This window comes from Macaca nemestrina, chromosome 7, assembly GCF_043159975.1.
Source record: "Macaca nemestrina isolate mMacNem1 chromosome 7, mMacNem.hap1, whole genome shotgun sequence".
NCBI lineage: Eukaryota > Metazoa > Chordata > Mammalia > Primates > Cercopithecidae > Macaca > Macaca nemestrina.
In genome coordinates this window covers 54,690,721-54,715,392 of record NC_092131.1, presented here as the reverse complement: position 1 = coordinate 54,715,392, position 24,672 = coordinate 54,690,721, and the positions used below count along the sequence as shown (strand labels likewise).

Sequence of the window (24,672 nt, the reverse complement as noted above, 5' to 3'; positions counted from 1 at the left end):
AAGTAGCCAAATTAATTGTATTCTGGTTGAAAATTATAGTCCATCATCTCTAATTTTTACTATGGATCTGAGCTGCTGGAATGATGGTTTTCATGGTGTGCCAGCTTGGCAGACAAGCTGTCTAGGTGTTTTGCATCTCACTGCTTTCCTCAAAAAGGGTAGTTGAAGGACTAACACTACTGAATGGATTATAGGTGTAATCTGTTATTGGAGAGAAAAGGTTAATCCAGTTCTGCATTATTATGTTTTTTATTTATGTTATTCTTTCATTAATTTAAAATGTGTTGAGCTCTTTCAATGTATTGTGCATTGGCCACTGAGCATCTATCCAACCAGCAAACGCACCAGAGACCTGCTCTCCAGAGGTGCAGACTAAAAGGTAAGACTGACAGTAGGGAGACACGTAAGGTCCACAACAGAGTGGTTCATTTGAGGGTTGGGGGAGGAAAAGAGAAGGAGGCATCCTGGATCTTCTAAATTGAGTTCTGAAGGATGAGTAGGAGTTAGCCAGATGAAGAACAGTGAGGGGGTCAATATCTTTATCTTTTGGTAGAAGGAAAAAAACCTGCTTTTGCATAAAACAGAATCCAGATGGTTTTCTATTCATTTAGGCAAAGCTATGAACCTCAGTGTATTAGTCTGTTTTCATGCTGCTGATAAAGACATACCCGAGACTGGGCAATTTACAAAAGAAAGGTTTAATGGACTCACAATTCCACATGGGTGGTGAGGCCTCACAATCACTGTAGAAGGCGAAAGGCACATCTCACATGGTAGCAAAGAGAAGAGAATGAGAACCAAGGGAAAGGGGTTTCCCCTTATAAAATCATCAGATTTCATGAGACTTATTCATTACCATGAGAACGGTATGGGAGAATTGCCCCCACAATTCAGTTATCTCCCACTGGATCCCTCCCACAACATGTGGGAATTATGAGAGCTACAATTCAAGATGAGATTTGGGTGGGGACACAGCCAAACCATATCACTCAGGTAAGGCTGTGGGAACATCATGTGCAAAGACTCACTGACTGCACACCAGGGTTTGCAGAACTGAGAATATTCTGGCTATAGGAAAAGTGTGAAGGTGAAAGGCATCTATAATAAGGTGTTTGGACTTCCCTCTGTGGTCAGTGGGAAGCCACTGAAAGTTTTTTTTGTTGTTTTGAGACAGGGTTTGGCTCTGTTGCCCAGGCTGAAGTGCAGTAGTACTATCTTAGTTCACTCTAACCTCTGCCTCCAAGCTAAGCCATCCTCCCACCTGTGCCTTCCAAGTATCTGGGACTACAGGTGTGTGCCGCCACACCTGACTAATTTTTGTTTTTGGTGGAGACGGGGTTTTGCCATGTTACCCAGGCTGGTCTCAAACTCCTGGGCTCAAGCAATCTACCCACCTTGGCCTCTGAAAGCATTAGGATTACTGGGCATGAGCCACTTAGTCTGGCTCACTGAGATGTTTTAAGGATGGCAGTGACATGACAGGATCTATACTTTAGGAAAATCACTTAGGCCACAGCATAGAGCATCAGTAGTGAGGGCAGTGCTGGCTGCATGGAGACATTATGTCACCATTGAGGTAATCCAGGCAGAAGATGCATGATCAGGAATGTGGTGGTGGCAGTGCAGATGAAAAGAAATAGATGGAATCAAAAGATATTTTAGAAGATAGGAGGAGAAGATTGTAACGTGGTTATCAATCAGGTGTGTGGAAGAGACAGCAGTTAAAGATGAAGCCCAGAGTCCTTCTAGTCTGTATCTTTATGTTCTTGAAAATGGTGTGTGTGTGTTAAATCTGAAATTATTTTGACTTCAGGGCAGTTGCTGTCATGTCATCTAGTCAGACATTCTATCATGACAGAAATCCTCATGGCATGATGGAAAAAGTCCTTGCCTGTAAGCCTGGGGGCCAGTACAGCTTTACCACAAACCCCAAATAAGATCCTGGGTCAATCATTTGAGCCCCTTGTGGGGAGAGTGAACAGCTGTAGTGTAAGATAGCATAATTATAAGCTGGGGTGGGGCTTTGAGTTATGGTGCCTATACAAAATGAACATGACACTTGGTGTAAACTGGTGGGGCTGCTCTTGGACTAAAGAGACTAGCCTGGGGTTCTGCCTGCCCTAGGTCCTGCCTGATTATTCCAGGGACTGAGAGGAGGATCCATATTTTGTCCCACCTATAACAAATGTAGAGCATACCAGTATGCCGAAGAATACCTTTAAGGAAGCTCTGGCATAGTGATTAAATTCTTGAGTCATGAAGTTCAGACTAGGGTCTTCGTTCCACCATTTACTAGCTGTTTGACTCCAAGAAAATTAATCATTTTGCTTCAATTTTGTCATCTGTGAAATAGGAATAATAATACCTGTCCACCAGGATTGTTGTAAAGATTAAGTAATATATGTAAACATTTGAGCTCCTGGATACAGAGTAAATGCTCAATACATATTTGCCAGTAATTTTTTAATATAATCTTTTCTCCAATGTGTACAATTCAATGATTTTTATTATTTTCATACATTTATGGGGCACAAGTGCAATTTTGTTATATGCATAGATTGGGTAGTGGTCACGTCAGGGCTTTAAGATATCCCTATCCTGACTAATGAACATTACTCATTCAGTAATTTCTCATAATTCATGCCCTGACCCTTTCACCCTTCCGAGTCTCCACTGTCTACCATACCACTCTCTATGTTCATGTGTACACATTTTTTAGCTTCTACTTATGAATGAGAACATGCAATATCTGTCTTTCTGTGTCTGACTTTATTAGTCCGTTTTCACACTGCTGATAAAGACATACTCGACACTGGGAAGAAAAAGAGGTTGAATCGGACTTACAGTTCCGCATGGCTGGGGAGGCCTCAGAATCACGGTGGGAGGTGAAAGGCACTTCTTACATGGTGGCAGCAAGAGAAAATGAGGAAGAAGCAAAAGCAGAAACCCCTGATAAACCCGTCAGATCTCATGAGACTTAGTCACTATCACAAGAATAGCACAGGAAAGACCAGCCTCTATGATTCAGTTACCTCCTCTGGGTTCCCCCTACAATGTGGGAATTCTGAGAGATACAATTCAAGTTGAGATTTGGGTGTGGACACAGCCAAACCATATCATTCTGCCCCTGGCCCCTCCAATTCTCATGTCCTCACATTTCAAAACCAATCATGCCTTTTTAACAGTCCCCCAAAGTCTTGACTCGTTTCAGCATTAACCCAAAAGTCCACAGTCCAAAGTCTTGTCTGAGACAAGGCAAGTCCCGTTTGCCTATGAGCCTGTAAAATCAAAAGCAAGCTAGTTACTTCCTAGATACAATGGGGATACAGGTATTGGGTAAATACAGCCATTCAAAATGGGAGAAATTGGCCAAAACAAAGAGGTAACGGGGCCCATGCAAGTCTGAAATCCAGCAGGGCAGTCAAATTTCAAAGCTCCAAAAATGATCTCCTTTGACTCCAGGTCCCACAATCCAGGTCATGCCGATGTAAGAGGTGGGTTCCCATGGTCTTGGGTAGCTCCTCCCCTGTGGCTTTGCAGGGTACAGCCTCCCTCCCAGCTGCTTTCATGGGCTGGCATTGAATGTCTGTGGCTTTTCCAGGAGCATGGTGCAAGCTGTTGGTGGATCTACCATTCTGGGGTCTGGAGGATGGTGGCCCTCTTCTCACAGCTCCACTAGGCAGTGTCCCAATAGGGACTGTGTGTTGGGAAGCCAAACCCACATTTCCCTTCTACACTTCCCTAGCAGAGATTCTGTGTGAGGGCCCTGCCCCTGCAGCAAACTTTTGCTTGGGCATCCAGGCATTTCCATACATCTTCTGAAATATAGGCAGAGGTTCCCAAACTCAATTCTTGACTTCTGTGCACCTGCAGGCTCAACACCATGTGGAAGCTGCCAAGGATTGGGGCTTCCACCCTCGGAAGCCACAGCCCAAGCTGTATGTTGGAGTGGCTGGGATGACTGGAGTCAGCCATGACTGGAGTGGCTGGGATGCAGGGTACCAAGTCCCTAGGCTGCACACAGCATGGGGACCCTGGGCCTGGCCCACAAAACCACTTTTTCCTCCTGGGCCTTCAGGCCTGTGATGGGAGGGGCTGCCATGAGAGTCTCTGATATGCCCTGGAGACATTTTCCCCATGGTGTTGGGGATTAACATTAGGCTCCTTGCTACTTACGTAAATTTCTGCAGCTAGCTTGAATTTATCCTCAGAAAATGGAATTTTCTTTTCTATTGTATAGTCAAGCTGCAAATTTTCCAAAGTTTTACGCTCTGCTTCCCTTATAAAGCCAAGTGCCTTTAACAGCACCCAAGTTACCTCTTTGAATGCTTTGCTGCTTAGAAATTTCTTCTGCCAGATACCCTAAATCATCTCTCTCAAGTTCAAAGTTCCACAAATCCCTAGGGCAGGGGCAAAATACTGCCAGTCTCTTTGCTAAAACAACAGAAGAGTCACCTTTGCTCCAGTTTCCAACAAGTTCCTCTTCTCCATCTGAGACTACCTTAGCCTGGACCTTATTTTTCATATCGCTATCATCATTATGGGCAAAGCCATTCAATAAGTCCCTGGATAGTTCCAAACTTTCCCACATTTTTCTGTCTTCTGAGCCCTCCAAACTGTTCCAACCTCTGCCTGTTACCTAGTTCCAAAGTCTCTTCCACATTTTCAGGTATTGTTTCAGCAATGCCCCACTCTACTGGTACGGATTTTCCTGTATTAGTCTGTTTTCACGCTGCTGATATATACCCAAGACTGGGAAGAAAAAGGTTTAATTGGACTTATAGTTCCACATGGCTGGGGAGGCCCCAGAATCACAGTGGGAGGTGAAAGGCATTTCTTACGTGGCAGCAGCAAGAGAAAATGAGGAAGAAGCAAAAACAGAAACCCCTGATAAACCCATCAGTTTTCATGCGACTTAATCACTCTCATGAGAATAACACAGGAAAGACCAGCCCCCATGATTCAGTTACCTTCCCCTGAGTCTCTCCCATAACATGTGGGAATTCTGGGAGATACAAAATTCAAGTTGAGATTTGGGTGGAGACACAGCCAAACCACATCACTGACTTATTTCATTTAAGACAATGATTTCCAGTTTCAACTTTGATGCTGCAAAAGATGTGATTCTGTTCTTTTTTTATGGCTGAATAGTATCCCTTTGTGTACATACACTACATTTTCTTTATCCAACCATCTGGTGATGGACATTTAGGTTGATTGCTTATTTTTGCTACAGTTCGATGATATTTAAAGTAACAGAGTTGGGAAATCATCATCACAATCCACTTGGAACATTTTTATATCTGCAACAAGGTGTGTCCATTTGTAGTCACAACCTGTTCCCACCACAACCCCCCAGGCTGCCAGGAATCTATTTTCTATTTCTATAAACTTTTTCTGGGCATTTTATATAAACGGAATCATGAAGTCTTTTGTGTCTGGCTTCTTTCACAGTATAATCTTTTTGAGGGTCATCTGTAGTACTTGTGTTTCCTCTTATTGTCGAATAGCAGCCCATTGTATGGGCATACTGCACTTTGTCTATGAATTCACCAGTTTGTGAACACTTGAATTGTTTCCACATTTTGGCAACCATGAATAATGCTGCTATGAACATTCGTGTACAAGTCCTTGTGTAGACATATTAATAATCTTGTTCTAAAAGTCTAAAATTCTAAGAATTCATTGAACTTGTGAAGAAAATGACTATTGAAACTAACCTTGGTTCTTATCCTTTGGATATAACCACTTTTTGTCAGAATGTCATGAAGAAGCATAATTATTTATATCCAAGATAGAATTTAACTTTCAATTAAATTTAAAAGTTGATTTTTTAATAATATACGTGGACAAAAGTAGATCGGGGATTAGGTTGATTGCTTTTACATTTTAATGTAAAATTTCAAGAAAAGTTAGACTAGATTCCAATGGCTGCAATGCTGCACAGCTGCAGCCTGCTTCCTCTCATTGGAGTTATGTGTGCAGGTGTGCCCTTCATGTGGGGATGCAGTGGGAATGGTGCTGTCCAGACCTATGTGTGAACAGGTGTCCATACTGCTAGTCCTTGAGTCTGGGTAATCTCCACTCTGTCCCTGGAGGGTGGGCCTATTCTGTTTCTAGAGGTCAGTGCCAAGTCAGAAAGGGAGTCAAGGCCCAGAATGCCACTCTGCAGACTACTCTAGTTCCAGACTCTAGGGAGTCCTGGGCAGGGGGCTTATCTTAAAACCTAAGGAATTTCAGACTAGAATTGTAGATGGTGCCCTTGAAGAGCTGATGGGATAGTTTTGAAAGTCCTGACTTCCAGCTAAAGCAGTATCCTGCACACCCTCCCATCTGGAGAGATTTTGGGCTAGGTGCCCCCAGTCTAACTGAGACACTCTGACTTTGGAGGGTTGTTCCAGCCCTGCAATAGTACCTTTTTGTTTAGGTGGGAGTGGATTACAACAGTGGGTAAAGTTTTGGAGTGAAGGAAGCCAACTGGGACATATGTCTTAGGGGGACACATGCTTAGTCCGTCCTTTCTCTAAAAGTACTGGACTGAACCCTCTCAGCAGAGAGTTGTGGAAAATTAGAGACGTTCTGTGGAAAGACCAAGTTAATGTTCAAGTCTCAGAATCTGCTCTTAGGTCAAATATCTCTTGCTTTTGCCAGTAAAAAGAGCCCAGATGTTTTTCTATTTACTTAGGCAAACCCTTGAAACACAAGTTAGTCATATAAAACTTTACATTTGCAATGTTAAGAGCCCATATTTGGAAAGTCACAAGCATAAAATATATACTGTGAAATGGGAGGTCAGGATGGTGAACTCATTTCAGAACCATAGTTTTGACTCAAGAATTTTGATGGGGTCTTCACGTTGGTTGAGCTTCTTGGTCCTAATATCATTGAGAGAATTAAATCATGATATTAAAACATTGAAACACTAATGCTTTGTTTTTATTGGCAAGAACCAAAATGATCTAATACTAATGCCACGAAACATCAGTCACTTTTTTCCTGATGAATAAGATGAACTTTGGCTGCTTATGATAGTAAATTTAATAATGTCAGTGATTTGAACTGTTTCAGTTCTAAATGTGCAGAAATGTGTTTTACTGCATCTCTCTTTCTCTCACTACTGCTGTCAGGAAGTTTTGTGGCAAATGAGCCCAAATGCATAGATTAGAGCATATCATTCACATGTGCCACGTGTGTGCCAAAGTATGCGTACCCACTGCTAGACTCCCTCTCACAGGTGGTCTGAATTTGCTTCTAGCTGGTCCTGTAAGCAGATTTAATATTTCATAAGCACTGCTCCATCTCATGCCTCCATTATTGACACCACATGGAAGTCAGGAAATTGGTTCTTTCTGGGAACAGTTTGCAGAAATATGCAGCCTGTCAGCCCCTTTCTCATGGGTGCATTAACAGAGCGGCTCACGATTACAAGTAACGAACCTTCTCCAGATGTGTGTAGCAACTCAGCTCCAACTTTATCTTCGGCCCCGAAGATGGACTTGACAAGATGGATTATTTGTGGCTGTATTGTAATAACTTTGTGAAATTGGAATTCTCAGTGATTGTAATGGAGGGTGAGGAAGCGGCAGCAGAGGACAGAGAATTTCTTCTTGCAGTAAACAACGCAAAAGACCAACAATAAAAAGGGCAAATCAGCTGTGGCATTTTCCTGCTTTGGACATTGACTCTTCCAGACTGTTCTAATTCTTTCCCTTTTTATGATTCTGTTTATGTTACACACATTAAAGTTAAGTCATGTCTTAAATAAGATGGAAACTGGAAGTGAGATTTGGAAATGACTGAATCAGGCTTCTTAACCTTTTTCTTCTCTTGGAGAGCTCCAAAACAACGGACAGAAAGGGATATACCAAAGAAAACAATTTTAATTGTCGGCTTCCATGGAAAATTCAATCCAGTCTTTCATTCATTCTCTTCCCAGTGCAGTGCTAGCAGACTTCTCTCTATATGGCTAAGGGCTTAATTTAGCTGACAAATTTCTGAAGGATAACTAAGTTTTCAGAAAAAGATTCTAGCTGTAAATGAATCATGTGTGCTCTCTGTCACAAAAGACAGATTTTTTCCAGGATAAAGTAATTTGGGGTAAATTTCTCCTGTATTTTATTAGCAGTGATGATTTCAAGGGAGTATTCTTTTAAAGCAAGGCAGTATTTAAATCTTTCTTTTAAATCACAAGTCCCTTGAGTTGATAGTTATAAAACTGGGTTCCACTGGGAGTTATTTGTACATCTTCAAGGTTGGCACCCTTAGTTGTTTGATGTAGATGTTCTAGATAAAATTCCTAAAGTCCAGCTGTTATGATTTAGCTTAATATGTTTGTACAGAGGGGTTTCCTTTGTCATTGAAGAGATGGAGTCAAAACAGAATTAGTCACTCTTGCATCTTCTATTTATAGCCCACTATTATTCAGATGCGTTGTCAAAGAATGATGTGGACAAGAATTTTTCTTCCTTTCTTTTTTTTGTGTAAACAAAACTTTTCATACTCTGTGTGGATTTAACTTTGGTTGCTAACTTAGTCAGACAAGGCACTTAACAAATATTACTACTTAAATGAAAAATTACCTATTAAGTCATCCCATCTCCATTTTCAAATTAAAGGTTTGTCAGTACAAAGTATGTGGGATGACCAGAAGTCACGGATGACTTACACTGAAGTGGCAAGGGTAGAAAAGGTCAGTCTGAAAAATTATTTGTATGGGTTGCTCGTGACTAATAGTCCAAATCTTGAGAGTTTATAAACAAAATTCTATTCTGTTTATGTAGTTTATGCCAGCATTAAAGCTAGCCTGAAAATTTAGTGAAAGTCATTTAAGGAATTTTTATTTGGAGGAAACTTTAATTTTTTTTATTCTTGAGGTCACTGAATAAATGTAGAGGACTTTGTGGCCTGTACTGGAACAAGTAGAACAGTTAGGTAAACTGGTTGTTGAAACTCCATGGGCCACTGAGTTTTCTTATTTCTTTTCTTTTTTTTAAGTTAGAGAGCTGACTTCAGCAGGATCAAGAATAGCTTGCTGGATGGAAGGAGGGTAAGAAACAGGACGATCAATGTTTCACTGATCTGAGCTGTGTAATAATTTGGTGTAGATAATTAAATGAGATGAAGTATGGGAAAAGTGTCTTAAACATTCTCAAATCCTCTGCTATTGATTACTGCAACATCTGAAACAGCAGGCTTTGTCATGTGATAGCCCTCAAATCAATGTTTGCTGAGTTGTTGTAAGGTTGGACAATTGCAAGTAATAAGTGGAAGTAGAAGGCTGAGAAAGTTGACACTTAGCACTCTCTGTGGAAAACTATGCTATTAGCAGTGTTGGGTCAGCAGATGGCTTATTTTGGTTGGCAACTCCATGGAAAAGGATTTGCTGGATACAATAATAGTATATTCCCACAAAAATTCTGAAATTTTATTTTTTTGAGAATGTTGACAAGCCGGCAAATTAATGAACGGCTGCCAGGTGTTGAATTTGAATGTCACGCCTGGTGATTGTAAGGGTGAGTATGTCTTTGTTTTCCCTCTGTGCTAAACTCACCCTAGGGGTCCCATTGTTTTGAGGAGCTATTAAAGTAGCCTTCAGGAGAATCTGAAAATCATCCAAATCCCAGTGTATAAGCATGAGAAGTCTGAGCTGAAGACTAAAACTACTCTCCCTACAACCTATCAGACATCTGGCCCAATGCTAGCTGTAGACAGTGGGGCTTCTTGATGGTCATTGGTGAGGTTTCAATCTTTGGTACCCAAAGGGTGGGTGAAAGTTTCAGTAAAAGAAATCTCAAGCCTTGAGGCCTCCCATGAAGGTAAGACCAAGATTTCTCTTCCCCAACCCAATCTTTACAATTATTCTGGAGATGGTTGGGAGGAGAGAGTAGAGTAGTTATCCTCTTGACTAGAGGATGAGAGACTGCACAGGAGAAAGCTCTGGAGGAGACCTCACCCTTTGTGACTAGTATGGTGTGTCTCGTTCATCATGAGATGGTGGGTGATGGAGGCGATGAGTTAATGATAATGAAGCCCATGCTGTGGAACCCCTGGGAGAAGCACGTAGTAGTCAGTAGTAATATCAGCAAGGCCTTCCTCAATTCCATGCAGAGGAAGACCCAAAAGGAACAGTGGACCCAGGGCCATGCAATACCATGAGAAAGGGAGTCCATGGCAGGGATTTAGGTTTTGGGGTTCTTGGAAGGAAGGTATCAAATAGACTTTTGGTGAGGGCCTAGCCTATCATTAGCCAAAATGGCATGACTCTGAGGCTGCTCAAATCACTACATCCAATGAGTCCTGGGGAATGGTAGGAAGGCTCTAATTTAGTGAGTGGTGCTCAACAGCAGAGATCCCTGGAAAGCAGCAATACTTGTACTTAGAAGCTAGCACTGTCATCAGGGGAGATCTGTTTGGAAGCCTGGAGGAATAGTGACAGGGTCCAAGTCCTTGCAGAAGGGTGCCTGGTGAAGGACTAAGTCAACTGTAGGCCCCCAGTCAAGAAGGTGGCTCAGAGCAGGAAGAACTAGAGTGCAAGTTGGGAAGTTGGGAAGAAAGCAAAGTCATATAAATTGGGTAGAATTTCAGCAGGTCTTGGCAAGGAGACTACAGTCAGCAGACATATGTCTCAGTGGTTCTCTTCAGGGACACTGGATATCATGCTGGCCACATCAAATCAAATCCTAGGCCCTTACATACTGGTGGGAACGAAGCTGCTGAAAGATTACCATGCTGGGAGGGTTAGAAGTGGCTCAAGGTCTAACTGGGGCTAAACATGTAGATTAAATCTTTAACACCTTTGGCTGGATGGAGTGGGGGCAAACATTCTCTCCCTGAAGGTAGTAAAAAAGTCTTTGTGACAGAGAACAGTTAGTATTAATGGGGAAAGCATTGAACTACTATCAAGGGTAGATTTGTGATATTTCTGGGTGGTTTTATACCAAGAGAAGCATGCTAATGTTCCAGAAAAAATTATGGGTTATTTATTCTGGGAAACATATACTTTGAACCAAAAATGAGAACACATGGTGTGATAAGTATGAGCATACTGATGAGGATAATTGGATAAGATACCTGCAATCAAGATTGTTTTGGTAAATAGGAGACTATGTGGTCACCAAGATATGCCTTGCAATTATCTCAGCACAGAAGGAAGAAGGTATGAACATATGAGAGTAATATATAGAGGCTGCATGTGAGAAGATTTTACCAGAGGAGACTAGGAAAGGGAGAGAGCTCACCCATTTGGAGTAATCAGGGAAGAGTCTGTAAAAGTGGCAGCACATAATTGGATTTTGGTGGTTGTATAGGATTTGAGCAGGGAGCTGTAAGCATGAGGGCCTTCCAGGTGGAGACACAGAATGAATGAAACCCTGAAGTTTGGAAGCAAAAACCATAGGAAGCACAACTGTGAGTACATAATTCATTTTAGAGATGCAGATCTAATCTAAATTCATTAGTGATGTCATTTGTGGAAATAGGTGAGATAAAGGACATTCAGAGAGACAAACTAAGGGCAAAATCTTGTATTTTGTATTTCTATAGGCATAAGGAGATACGGAGGGAGATTTGCTCAGTAATATATTTAGGAGGAACTCTGGGTGGTTCAGCATTCAGGCAACTGAGAGAGGAGTGGGTATGAAAATGGAATGCCAAGTATGGCTGAGAGGCCAGGGAGAGCAGAGCAGAGACAGAGCAGCCATTGGAATTGCTGTTTTACAACTATGTGACCCTGAAAACATGGTTTCAGGTGAGCAGGCAAAGGAGGAAGGGTGAGGCTGGAGTCTGCAGTGCAACAGATTATGGCAGTGGTTCCCAAAATGTAGCCTTTAGATCAGCGGTGTCAGTATCACTCATTTCTGCAAATTCTTGGGCTCCACCCTAGGCCTACTGAATCAGAAACTCTGAGGGTGGAGCCCAGCAATCTGTGTTTCATCAAGCCCTCCATGTGATTCTCATGACTGACAGTTTGAGAACCACTGTGTTATGGGACTACACAGGAGACTGTGAAGCCCTAGAGCTCTTAGGTGTTAAATCTGATTGTTGAAGGGTCTATAAAGTTTGCCGGGCATGGTGGTATATACCTGTAATCCCAGCTACTGGGGAGGCTAAAGTAGGAGGCTCGCTTGAGCCCAAGAGGTAAAGGCTGCAGTGAGCCGTGATAGTACTACTGCACTCCAGCCTGGGAGACAGAGTGAGTCCCTGTCTTAAACAAATTACATATATACACGCACATATATATGTATATATATACACGCACATATATTTTACACACACACCCCCACCCCCATATATGTGAAAATGAAGGGTCTATAAACCTAGGGGACAAAGTTCTCAAAGATATTCCTATTTCATCTTGGCAAGCATAGACTGCCTCTTCATTAGGATGATATAATTTGAGGGGCAAAATGGCAACCTTGCTGCTTGTTATTTTGCATACTATTGTCCAAGCCCATTGAGTCAGTGGAGACTTTTGGGGTTCAAGAATTTCCCCTCCAGGCTACTTTTTTTTTAAAAATTGTAATGCTATCTTAAGGCAGGGATGGCAAACAGTTTTATTTGTGTGGTATGTTGATGAGGAATACTTGTCTGGAGTTCTATATTGAGGTAAATTGTGAGGCCACATCCCTTGGGGAAACAATTGTGATTGGCAATGTCTGCAATAGGCACAGGAGGCAGGGAGTCGAGGCACACAGGTTACGCATTTGCCATCCCTCCCATGAGGATTTAGCAGGATGCTTGGGACACAAGATACTTTTAAAGGAAACAGAAGCCTGAAGAAAGCACAGAGGTGTTGAGGAGGTGCTGAGATATGGGAAAGCATCTCATAATTTTTCCTTGGGTTTGCCATGCTGGCTTCTAACATTTGTTATCGATACTTGACACCAACATGAATACCTTGGCAAAGTTCTGGGAAATGTCAGAAACCTTGGGATTTAAGAAAAGAGAAGGAAAACCTGCTATTGCTCATTATAAATGTGAAAAACTATGTAGCTGGGGTCTGCTGTTCTCTTCTGGAATCTACTTTCTGCCATTTGTTTTGCCTGCTGTACAGATACAGCATCCAAATGAGACTGTGGCCAGGAACAATAGTAACTGTTCTCTTGCAGGTCCTCTGGGCTCCCCAAGACACAGCAGAACAGCCCTGTACCCAGAAAGCTTTGTGTATTCATCCACCTATATAAACAGTTGAGTTGGCTCATTTGAGTGGTGTTCTTTCAAAGACAGCCTGTTATCCTACTTACCACCCTAGTCAGGGGAGCCAAGTTATTTTACATATTTTTTTTTGCCCAGTGGTAACATAATGACTATTTTAAAATAAAAATCTTAATGGATACCATGAAGAGTAATTAAATATGACACCTGGCATAAAGAAGAACCAAATAATGTTATGCAAAGCATGAGGTTTAGGCTTTTTTTTCAGTTATATATGAGCAAATGTTTTTCCTATCCAAGCTTTAAAAATCAGAGTCAGTGGCAAGTCTTTCAGTTTGTATGGAAGATCATCAATTCAACTGGCAATATAAATAATGAACCTGAGACACAGCTGGAGGAACAAGGAATTGGGGGGCGGGCAGGAGAAGTGTATTTTAGTCTTGGCTGTAGCACTTGTTTTATGTTCCTGAGAAAGTCCCTTAATCTCTCCTGGTCTCAATTTCTGAATCTGAAAAATAAACGGATTGAGCAAAGTACTCAATAAGGTCCCTTCCAGTTCTAGGATATTAATCGTATATCTGGGTTTGTCATTTATCTCACCTAAGCATGCCTAGATTCAATTGTCCTAGACTCATTAGGTTTAATGTCTAATCTTGCTGCTGGTTCTACTTTGTCTCTTTTTGCCAGGGAATGTTTATTGTCTAAGTCCAGTTATCTGAGCCAATGTCTGGCTCCATTTAATCCTGCACACCACTTTGTGATACACGACCTGTTGGGAGAACACATAAAAACTCTTCCTGGTATAAAAAAATGAAAAATAAAGATCCCATCCATTTCAAGGGCCATCCAGAATGCCTGATATTTTTACTATTATTTACTCCTTTGTCTTAAGCCTTCAAGCCTTGTCTGTACATTAATTTACATTTCTTCAGGCCATACTATATGAAATGCATTGCACATCCAATTTCTGCTCTTAGGAGCTCACAATCTAACAAATACATTATCTGAAATAGGTCACATGATAACATTTCTAGTTATTTTTGAGCAAAGGAGTGACCATTGAACGTAAAATGTTAAATGAAAGCAAGCCATTTTGATAGGAGATGGATTTCATTTTAGGATCTTGGCTTTGCATCTGTGGATGGAACCTAAATGAATGACACACATAGTTTTTCTAGCATTGTTAGAAGTAGAGAAAGTCTGAATTCCCATAAGAAAAGCAATGTAGTCTCCTCTATACCACATGTAATTTGAATTAATTTTTAAACACATTCTTTCAAGGAGAGATGCTACCAAGCCTGCTTTAATAAATACATATGTAAAACACTTTGATGGACAAAAAAAGGATGTATTAGTTCTCAGGCAGCGTTATTCTTTTATATATGCCAAATGTACCACCCCTGCTCACACAGTATTTATTTGAATCTTCATCAATGGAGCAAAGATAAAATTTGGCCCAGGCAACATTACATTCTTAATTAGTGGAATTCAAATGAATGAGAGATAAGTATACCTCATGCAGAAAAGTTAGTGGGTAGGAACGAATGCAAAATGCTCAGTCATTAATAGCGTTGAGAGGGTGCCTGTGGGAATCTTGTATCTTGTGTAAGTACTAATACTAAGAGCTACTGAACTAAGTACTGATATAGCACTAAGTAGTAATACAGTACTAAGAGCTACTGAACCTTATAGAGAATACTGTTCTAAAGATTAAAGAATATCTTATACTTTTAGCTGGGTTTGAGAAAACATACAAAAGAATCAGACTTAGGTTTTGCTTGGAAATCTGCTGAGCCACTGGGAGGCATGTAAAGGTAAAAGATTAGCCGAGGGTTTCAGAAATAGTTAGGATACACTAGCAGCACTCTGAAAAAACTTGTGCACTTGTAAACTTGGCATGAGCTGTGAATGGTTGCACCAGACCAGATGAACTGTTGGGAATGTTGAGAGAGCCAGAGAAAGAACTTGGTTATTTCTGCTGCCTGAGAGAGGGAAAAAATAATCCAAATGACAGACATCCAACAGGACAGTGGTTCAGTACTTGGAAAGCAGTGAGACTGAAAACCACCTGTGGCTGGTAAAGGAAAGTAAATGTCTTTATTTTTCTTTTTTAATTTTAAGTACTATTTTGGGCTTCACACCCCAAGTAAAATGCCAGAGGTGCAGAGGTGGACAGTAGCTTATATGACATCGAGAGTGAGTCCTAGTGACTCATACACAATTTGGGGTCTTCATGAATTAGAAAGAACGAATGTACTGGATCAAATTCAAAGAACAGAAATGCAAAAGTGTAAGAGCTGGCTTTAGAGGACAGATTAAGAGGCCTAAATATCTTTGACTTGGATGAAGAATGAAAAAACGGAGATATAATAGCCACCTGCAGGTCCTTGAGGGACTGAAACTCAAACCAAATAAGGAGAGGAACTATTTGGGGTGGTGCACAGAGGCACAGCTATGCCTGACCTGATGAAATTGAGAAAAGGAAAACTCAGCCTGAATGTCAGGAAAATATTTCTACCCAAGTTCCATAAATCTGCCAAGGGAAGTGGTACAGTCTTGTTATTTGAAATCACTTAAAACTAGATTGAATAAACCACTCACATTTTTTAGTCCTCCTCCACTCCACCATTTCTCTGTCTAAAAAATCTGTGATTTCTTTGTTTGTGCTTGTATTTGTAAGTTCCATAAATTAAATGCTCCCTGTGAAAATCTTGAAGGTATTTTTATATCTATTTTTAATTTAAAAATAAGTAATAAGGGTGAGATTCACTGAAAAAAAAAAAAAAAAGGTCACCAGGATGTTGATTACATTTTTCCTCCTTTGCAGAGTTCATTCCTTAAATTGCTTTGTTCAATTTGGGTACAGGCTTATTTGGGTACAGGCTTTAGTTGTTTGTTTTTACTTTCAGAGTGGAATTGCGACAAGAGTAGTTTTGATTGGATACTTTAAAAATACTTAGAAATTGAAAGGACTCCAATGGAATTAAATTAATTAGAATTTAATAACAGAATTAAACTTGGAAAATTCACAAATGTATGGAAACTAAACATACTCCCAAGTAATCAATGAGTCAAAGAAATCTCAAGGGAAATTACATAGGACTTTAAGATAAATGCAAATGAAAATACAACATACCAAAACTTACAGGGTACATCCAACACAGTGTTCAGGGAAAACTTACACCTATAAATGCTTTTAAAATGATACAAATCTCAAGCTAATAACCTGACTTCTCCCTTAAGAAACCAGAATACAAAAGAGCAAAGTAAACCTAAAGTAAGCAGAGGGAAGGAAATAGACTCGAGTGGAAATATGTAAAACAGAGAATAGAAAAACAATAGAAAAAGCAATAAAACCAAATGTTGGATATTTAAAACGATCCACAACATTGATAAACCTTTAAATATATGGGCCAGGAAAAAATAAAAAACTTGAAGACTCAAGTTACTAATATCAGGAATGAAAGAGGGGAATCATTACTGACACTAGAGAAGTAAGGAGAATAATGGAGAAATACTATAAACGACCATAGGCCAACAAATTAGATTATTTAGATGAAATGGACAACTTCTGTGAAAGACAAAAGTTTTTGAAACTGCTTCAAGAAGAAATAGAAATTTGAACAAACCTGTAAGAAGTAAAGAGATTGAATTAGTAATAAAAAAACTTCCCACAAAGAAAAGCCTAGGACCAGACAGCTTCACTGGTGAATTCTAACAAACATGTAAAAAAGAGTTAGCACCAATTCTTCACAAATTCTTTCAAAAAATAGAAGAGAAGGGAGCATTTTCCAACTCATCCTATGAGGCGGTCATTACAAACTAAACCAGACAAAGTTATCACAAGGAAACTACTTTTGAATGTAGATGAACAATTCTCAACAACAATCCTTTCCCAAAGATCAGGAACAGAACAAGGATATCCACAATCATCACTTCTGTTTAAAATTATACTGGAAGTGTTATCTAGGGTAATTGGGCAAGTAAAAGATATACAGTAGTCACCACTTATCCAGGGTACACTCAAGACCCCTCCAGTGGATGCTTGAAAGCATGGATTGTACTGAACCCAGTTGCTGTCAATTGAAACATGTTTCCATTCATGTCTTTCACAATTTTGCAGTTTGAGATGTGACAGCAAAACTCGTACAATTTTTTTCTTCATGTGGATAGATTTTTTTTTTATCATAGATCTTAGCAACCTCAACATACATTTTTTTTTCTTTCTTTTATTAAGTCAAGAACATTCACCTTCCCACATAAAGGAAGCACTTTGTGGCTTCTCTTTGGCCATATCTGAACTGCCAGCATCACTACTTTTGTGATTTGGGGCCATTATTAAGTAAAATACGGGCTGCTTGAAACAAGCACTTTTGATACCACAACAGCCAATCTGATAACCAAGAAGGCTACTAAGTGGGTAGTGTATACAGTGTGGATATGCTGGGCAACAGGATGATTCATGTCCCAGGTGGGACAGAATGGGACTCTGAACAGTTTCATAATGATACTCAGAATGGTGTGCAATTTAGAATGTATGAATTGTTTACTTCTGGAATTTTCCATTTAACATTTTTGTTACTTTCTTGACTTTGTGTAACTGAAATTGTAGAAAGTAAAGCCACAGATAAGGGGGAACTACTATAAAATCTATCCAGATGATAAAGGAAAAGGTAAAACTATTTCTGGTTGCAGTGGAAATAGTTGTATATAGAAAATGGTGTTGTATATAGAAAATTCGAAACAAGTTACTAAAAAACAAACAAACTAAAAACCCTATTAGAAATAAGTTCAGCAAAGTTGCAGGATATAAGATCAATATACAAAAATTAAAAATATTTCTGTAGAATGGTAATGAACATTCAAAAATGAGATTAAAAATCCATTTATGATAGTATCCAAAGAATAAAATTCTTAGGTATAAATTTATCATAAAAGTGCAAAACTTGTACACTGAAAACCATGAAACATGTTAAGTCATTTAAGAAGATCTATGTAAATGGAAAGACAGCTCATATTCATGAATTGGAAGGCTTAATGTGAAGATGACAATATCCCCCAAATTGGCCTACAGATTTAATTCAATACATATCAAAATTACAGCTAGCTTTTTTCTTTCAGAAATTAATAAGCTGATTCTAAAGTTCGTATAAGCTGATTCTAAAATTCATATGGAAATGCAAGGGGCACAGGATAGCGAACACTCTTAAGAAAGAAGAACACTACAATCAAAGTTGGGGGATTCACACTCTCCAATTTCAAAACTTACTACAAAGTACAGTAATCAAGATAGTGCAGTACTGGTATAATGCCTTTTGAATTGAACTGGTATAAGGATAGACACAGATCAATGAAACATAATTGAGGGTCTATTAATACACCCTTACATTTATGGTCAATTGATCTTTGAGAAGGTGCCAAGACAATTTGATAGGAGAAAGAATAGTAATTTCACAAAATGGTACTGGGACATCTGTATACCCACAGGCAACAGAATGAATTTGGATGCTTACCTCACAGCATACACAAAAATTAACTCAAAATGGGGGTATGGATATAAATTTTAGAGCTAAAACTGTAGAGCTCTTGGAAGAAAACATAGGTGTAAATCTTTGTGACCTGGGTTGAGCAACAGCTTTTATTATTATTATTATACTTTAAGTTCTGGGGTACATGTGCACAATGTGCAGGTTTGATACATAGGTATACATATGCCATGTTGGTTTGCTGCACCTATCAACTTGTCATTTACATTAGGTATTTTTTCTTATGTTATCCCTCCCCCAGCCCCACATCCCCCGACAGGCCCCCGTGTGTGATGTTCCCCTCCCTGTGTCCATGTGTTCTCATTGTTCAACTCCCACTTATGAGTGAGAACATGTGGTGTTTGGTTTTCTCTTGTTGTGTTACTTTGCTGAAAACATGACACCAAAAGCATAAGCAACTAAAGAAAAAATAGATAAGTTAGATTTCGGTGAGATTAAAAAGTTTTGTGTTGCAAACAGTTACCATTAAGAAAACGAAAAGACAGCCCACAGAATGGGAGAAAATATTTGCAAATTATGTATTTGATAAGGGACTTTTACCCAGAACATGAAAAACATTATTATAGCTCAATAATAAAAAAGACAACCTAATTAAAAATGAGCAAAATATCTGAATATACATTTCTCCAAAGATTTACAAATGGCCAATAAGCACATGAAAAGATGTTCAAACTATTAGTCATCAGGGAAATGTAAATTAAAATCACAATGAGATATTGCTTCAACCCACTTGGATGGCTATAATGAAAAACACAGATAATAACTGTTGGTAAGGATGTGGAGAAATTGGAAGCCTCATACAAGGCTAGTGGGAATGTAAAATGGTGCAGCTGCTATGGAAAACATGTTAGCAATTCCTTAAATGTTAAATACAGAATTAGCACGTGATTCAGTGATTCTACTCCTAGGATACCACGGAGAATTAAAAACATGAACACAAAAACTTGTATATGAATATTCACAGCAGCATTATTTATAAGAGCCCAAATGTCCATCAGCTGATGAATAGATAAGCAAATGTGGTATATCCATATAACGGAATATTATTTGGCAATAAAAGGAATGGAATATTGACACATGCCACAACATGGGTGAAACTTGAAAACACTATGCTAAATGAAAGAAGCCATTCATAAAAAACCACCTACTGTATAATTCCATTTATGTAAAATGTCCAAAATAGGCAAATCTATAGAGACAAAAGTAGATTAGTGGTTGCCATGAATGGGAGCGGAGTAGGGGTATGAAAATGTTCTAAAATTAGATTGTGATAGCATAACTCTGTGAATAGACTAAAAACCATTGAACTGTACATTTTAAGTGGATGAATTGCATGATACGTGAATTATATTTCAATAAAGCTGTTTTAAAAAAGGAAAGGATTCCATTTTGCTGGGCATCACTAAAGCTAAATGAAAATGTTGTTCTTTTGATCTTAAAAGAGCTCACACATTTTTTTTTTTTTTCAGCCTCTCTCCTCCTACCTCTGTCTGTCTCTTTTCATTTGTTTGTCTCTCCCTTGTGACTTATTCCACAAAAGACATAATTTATGACTCATAAATTTTATGATTGACTTTTAGGTAACCAACTTGAAACTGAGAAAAGGAAAACTCAACCTAGAAATAAGAAAAAATATTTCTTACACAATTTCTATAAATCTTTCAAGAGAATTGGTAGAAGTCTTAGATAGCTGAATAGGTAACTGGGTAAGCCACTCACCCATTCTAGTGTTTGGGATGGGGAGGAGGGGCGCTAGCATAACCTTAAAGTGGGGTGGATTCAGATTCGGGTACTGGACCAGAGGCTGGGGAAGGGACATTGCCACTCCCATCAAGAACAGATACTAAGTTCCTTTCTACCAGTCAGAGGGTTGGAGAGAATTTAGTACAGCAGCATACCAGTCCCCAATATTGCAATGAAACAATCCAAATAAGGTCCTGGTATTCGAGATGAAGAAAACCTTTTGGTAACTACCCAAAACATAAACGTAAAACAGGAAACAAAGAGGTAATGGAAAAACATAAAATCTGACAGTTCATTAGGAAAAAAACCCAACCACCTCTAGACATTGTGAAATGCAAAATCACACAGGGGAGAGGATGGGGAAGGGCAGGACAGAAGCTAAACACAAGACGTCTTTTCCTATTACTGTGCCTCAGGTGGTGCTTCACTGGGCAACTTTGTCAGACCGCACATGACACTGGAAAGTCAGAAGAAGCTTCGCTCTCATAAAATCTTTCCTTCCTCCTTTGTTGATGCCTAATATTCCTTAGATAAAAAATAAGGTTGCTTGCTTTATAATTAAAGCTAACAGGCTTGAACATGTGATATAATTGGGAGTCGATACTCAAGAGTAAACGTTTTTATCAAGAGGGTACCCGATGGTTCCATGCTGGGCCTGAAGGGCTGAAAAAGCATGAAGACCGTAAGTGCTAAGGAGACAGAGATGAGAAAAGAAGATGGTGGCAGGCCTTGAGTGTTAGGACAAGAAATTTAGTCACTGGTAGAAAGAGGAAGATTCTTATGGAGGAGAATAACATGATGAAATCAATGGCTGAGGTCATTTTGACAGCATAGCCAATAGACAAGTTTGGGCACAATGACAAGGCAGCCACTTTGAAAGATGTTATCATAATCCAGACAGGAGAGATTAGAAATACTGCAATAAGATTTTGTCTGCAGAGGTGGAAAGGAGAGAGGAACAAATTGAGGACAGATGGTGAAAAAAAACCTCTACCTTTTAAAGGTGGTTCCCAGAACCTCAGGGGCTCTCTCTAAGGGTAGCACAAACCCATAGTAATGGGAAAGGGACTCATACTGCTCATTTAATTTTCTCTTCTTGGCCTTAAGAATTCTCCAGTAGTTCCTCAGTGTGGTCAAGATAAGGTCCAAATTCCACAATAATATTATGAGGTTCTTCCTAATCTGTTTCCTGCCTGCCTCTCCAAACACCCATGTCTCCTTGCTGCTGCCTCTCATTCTAGCCACCTTGAAGAACTCTCTCCACTTTTGGATTTTGTAAGCAATGGCTCTCCTGGGACATTTCTTCTTTTTGTACCTACCCTCTACCTTTTTCCCTGAATAGGGGTAATTCCTATGTATACTTGAGATCTCAATTTAGACATCACTCGGCAGAAAATCTCTCCTGACAAGCCTCCCTTCCCTCAACTAGGGCTAATGTTTTCTCCCATGGGTCTCTTTATTACCCAGCCCAGCACAAGTGCATCCTACTTTAGCACAAACTATTATACTGAAAGTCTTTTCAAATTTTGGTGGGCACAAAATTAACCTCCAGTGCTTCCTAAATGCCCACTTCCAGGCTCAGGCTAAAGACTGATGTAGTAGAGCTTGACCAAACCCACACTTTTGGAAACACTGCTGTATTGTAATTGGTTGTTTACTTATTAGTAATCCCAACTGGACTGCAGCTCTGGAAAGGCAGAGGCCATTATAATCCTAATACCCAGGACAAGGCCTAATGTGGTACAGGCAGCCATTTAGGTAGTTGTCAAATAAGTGAATAAACAATGTGAGACGAGGAAGAGCAAGAAAAACCAACTGAGGTCTGCAAGCTTAGGAACCAAGAAACTAATAGAAAAAAATGAGAAGGAGTATCTGTTTGTAGGGGTAATGATGAAAACCCGTATGCAAATTTCAGACAACAGGTTGGGATTCTAAGGCAGTACCCGGGCCTCCGTGCCTCCTGTCTGGCACTGACTATAATGTGGAAAATGGCCTGGCTCTTCTTACATTACCTGTGTACTTCCAAGGACTCCAAAATGTGTTTTCCCCAAAGGCAGTATATAATTTTGAGAATTGCAATCATTTTTTCCATGTTCTTTTGAAGGCTGTAAAATAATTTTAGATGCAATAGTAATTCTAGGTCCTTGCTTACCCTTGACCTTTGAAGTTTTATTCAAAACATCACAAACCTCCCAGCCCAGATGTTGGCAAGTTAATGATATATTGCTGCAGGAAAGAACTTGGTTTTGTTTGCATGAGGAGCTTGGAATCTTTGGTATATTACCTCAACTTTTTTTTTTTTTTTTTTTTTTTTTTTAGGATACAACTGAAATATAATTTTGTTAGTGTAAAGGTAAAAGATGAAGTATTAGGAAAAATAATAAAGCTTCCCAACGTTTTTGGAACTGAGTATTATGCTATTGGTGTAAGAACGCTTCAAAACCCATGGCAACTCTTCTAGCTTGAATAAAAAAGATAATTTTCAGCAAAGTGAGTCCACAGCCTTGTTTTTTAGAAGAAGTTGAGCTCCTTTTACCCTTTTCCTACATCCAGCCTCATTCTTGCTTTCTAAATGGTAGGATTCACACAGAACTAATTACTGAACCCACTCTGCCAACTACTCTTGAAAACTTCTTAGCCTTTTAACTAGCAAAATCAACCTTAAGAAGAGTAAGGCCTTTATAAGGCAAGCAGTGAACAAATCCAGCTTACACCATTTGGTACATCTCACAGAATACCGTAACTCATTGTGATTTATGTATATTTCTTAAGATTCTCTACTGTGGAGCAAGCATCTTGAGGACATGGGACAGGTACCCTTCTCTGGACCTAATCCAATGTTCCACATTGACTAAGTACTTACTAAGTGGCTGAGGAATGGACAAATTAATCCTTAGCACCTTTCTGATCCTGGTTAGCTGGTTAGCACACAGTGCTGGACATGTCCAGTGCAGCGAATACTGGTGAATTAAATGCAATGACATCATTTTCTAACACCTCCTTGTATTTATTTTCTTGGGGATGGGTGACTAATTATGTTCTGGAGAGGTTAGACACCTTCTCCTGGCAGGTATGTTGCAGGTGTGGACAGTGCTGGGCCTGGAGGCATTATTAGCTTCTGTGTGTAGATGGAGAATCTCAGGTTACAAGAGATCAGGAGACCTACACCTGAGGTTCCAGGTGTGGCATAGTGGAGGCCAGAAACCTTCCAGATCAAACACATGACTTCTTGGAAGCAGTGACAAATAGCTGTTTTTCGATGAGAGGATGTTTCTTACGTGAAACTTAGTCTTTATCTTCTTTTTCAACTTTTGGAATTGGAAGATGTTTTCCATCTTCTTTCCTTTCACTGGCGTCATATAGGAACCCTGCTTACAAACACTCTGTTCTTTTAAAACTAGTTTTCCAGTAAGGTTTCTTCACCCTGGGGAGCCCAACAACCCACACTATGCTCTATTTAGACTTCTGCCATCTCCCGGCCTCCCCCAACCACCTCCTCCACGACACACACGTAGCACCACAAATTCCCAGCCAGGAAGGAGATGCTGTTTCATCTGGGTGTTTGAAGATGTCATCCTTTCTTTCCATAATAAATTAATGTTTTCTCCTCCCCACTGTGATCCTTTATATAGAACCTCCTCAAACTCAGAAAAATTTTCCGCTGATGTTTAAATATATTTATTTGGCGAGTGTGTGTGTTCTCAATGATGAAGCTCTCTTGACTGAGAACTATAATATTATGAGAAAGGCCTCCTCCTAACCCTGATTATGTGTCCATGCTTAAGATAGGCTCACAGTAACATCATAACCCGACTTCTATCTAGCAACACAATGATAAGGCACACTGGCACATTGATAGAATCACTGCCCCTTAGCTGAAAATTTGTCCGTGCAATATTTTCTAGCACTCTCCTTTTCCTGAGACAGTGCCAGAGCAGCAGCCAGCACCTGCAGTTACTGGCAAGGTGTGTTGGCAGCTGGACCCAGTCAGATGCCAAGGTCTAGCCTGCTCCAATAATAGTTTAGTGTCTGGGTGGCAAGCTGGCTTCCTGCTGACATATAAATCTGCCACTGCCCCGTGGAGTGCTCCTGGAGGCTTGCATGAGGGTTGGCTGCTAACCACCCACCTCGAAGGAAGAGAGTGGACTCCCCTTGACCCTTTTCTAGAATGTGGTAACAGTGTGGTAGAAATCTCTCTTAGAATCAGAGAGGTTTTCTGAAGGGTGAGTGC

At 39.9% G+C, this 24,672-nt stretch overlaps 1 protein-coding gene and 1 long non-coding RNA gene across 5 annotated transcripts in view; one reads left to right on the top strand and one right to left on the bottom strand.

Annotated features, from left to right (window-relative positions):
- The window catches only part of LOC105481808 (uncharacterized), a 71,194-nt gene extending 67,910 nt beyond the window's left edge, over nt 1-3,284 (bottom strand). The window contains exon 1 of the long non-coding RNA XR_011625878.1: nt 2,845-3,284. This is a non-coding gene — a long non-coding RNA (uncharacterized lncRNA). The remainder of the gene's footprint in view (nt 1-2,844) is intronic.
- LOC139364290 (uncharacterized) overlaps nt 1-24,672 on the top strand; it is a 216,298-nt gene that overhangs the window by 139,232 nt on the left and 52,394 nt on the right. The gene's annotated exons all lie outside the window — the stretch shown is intronic.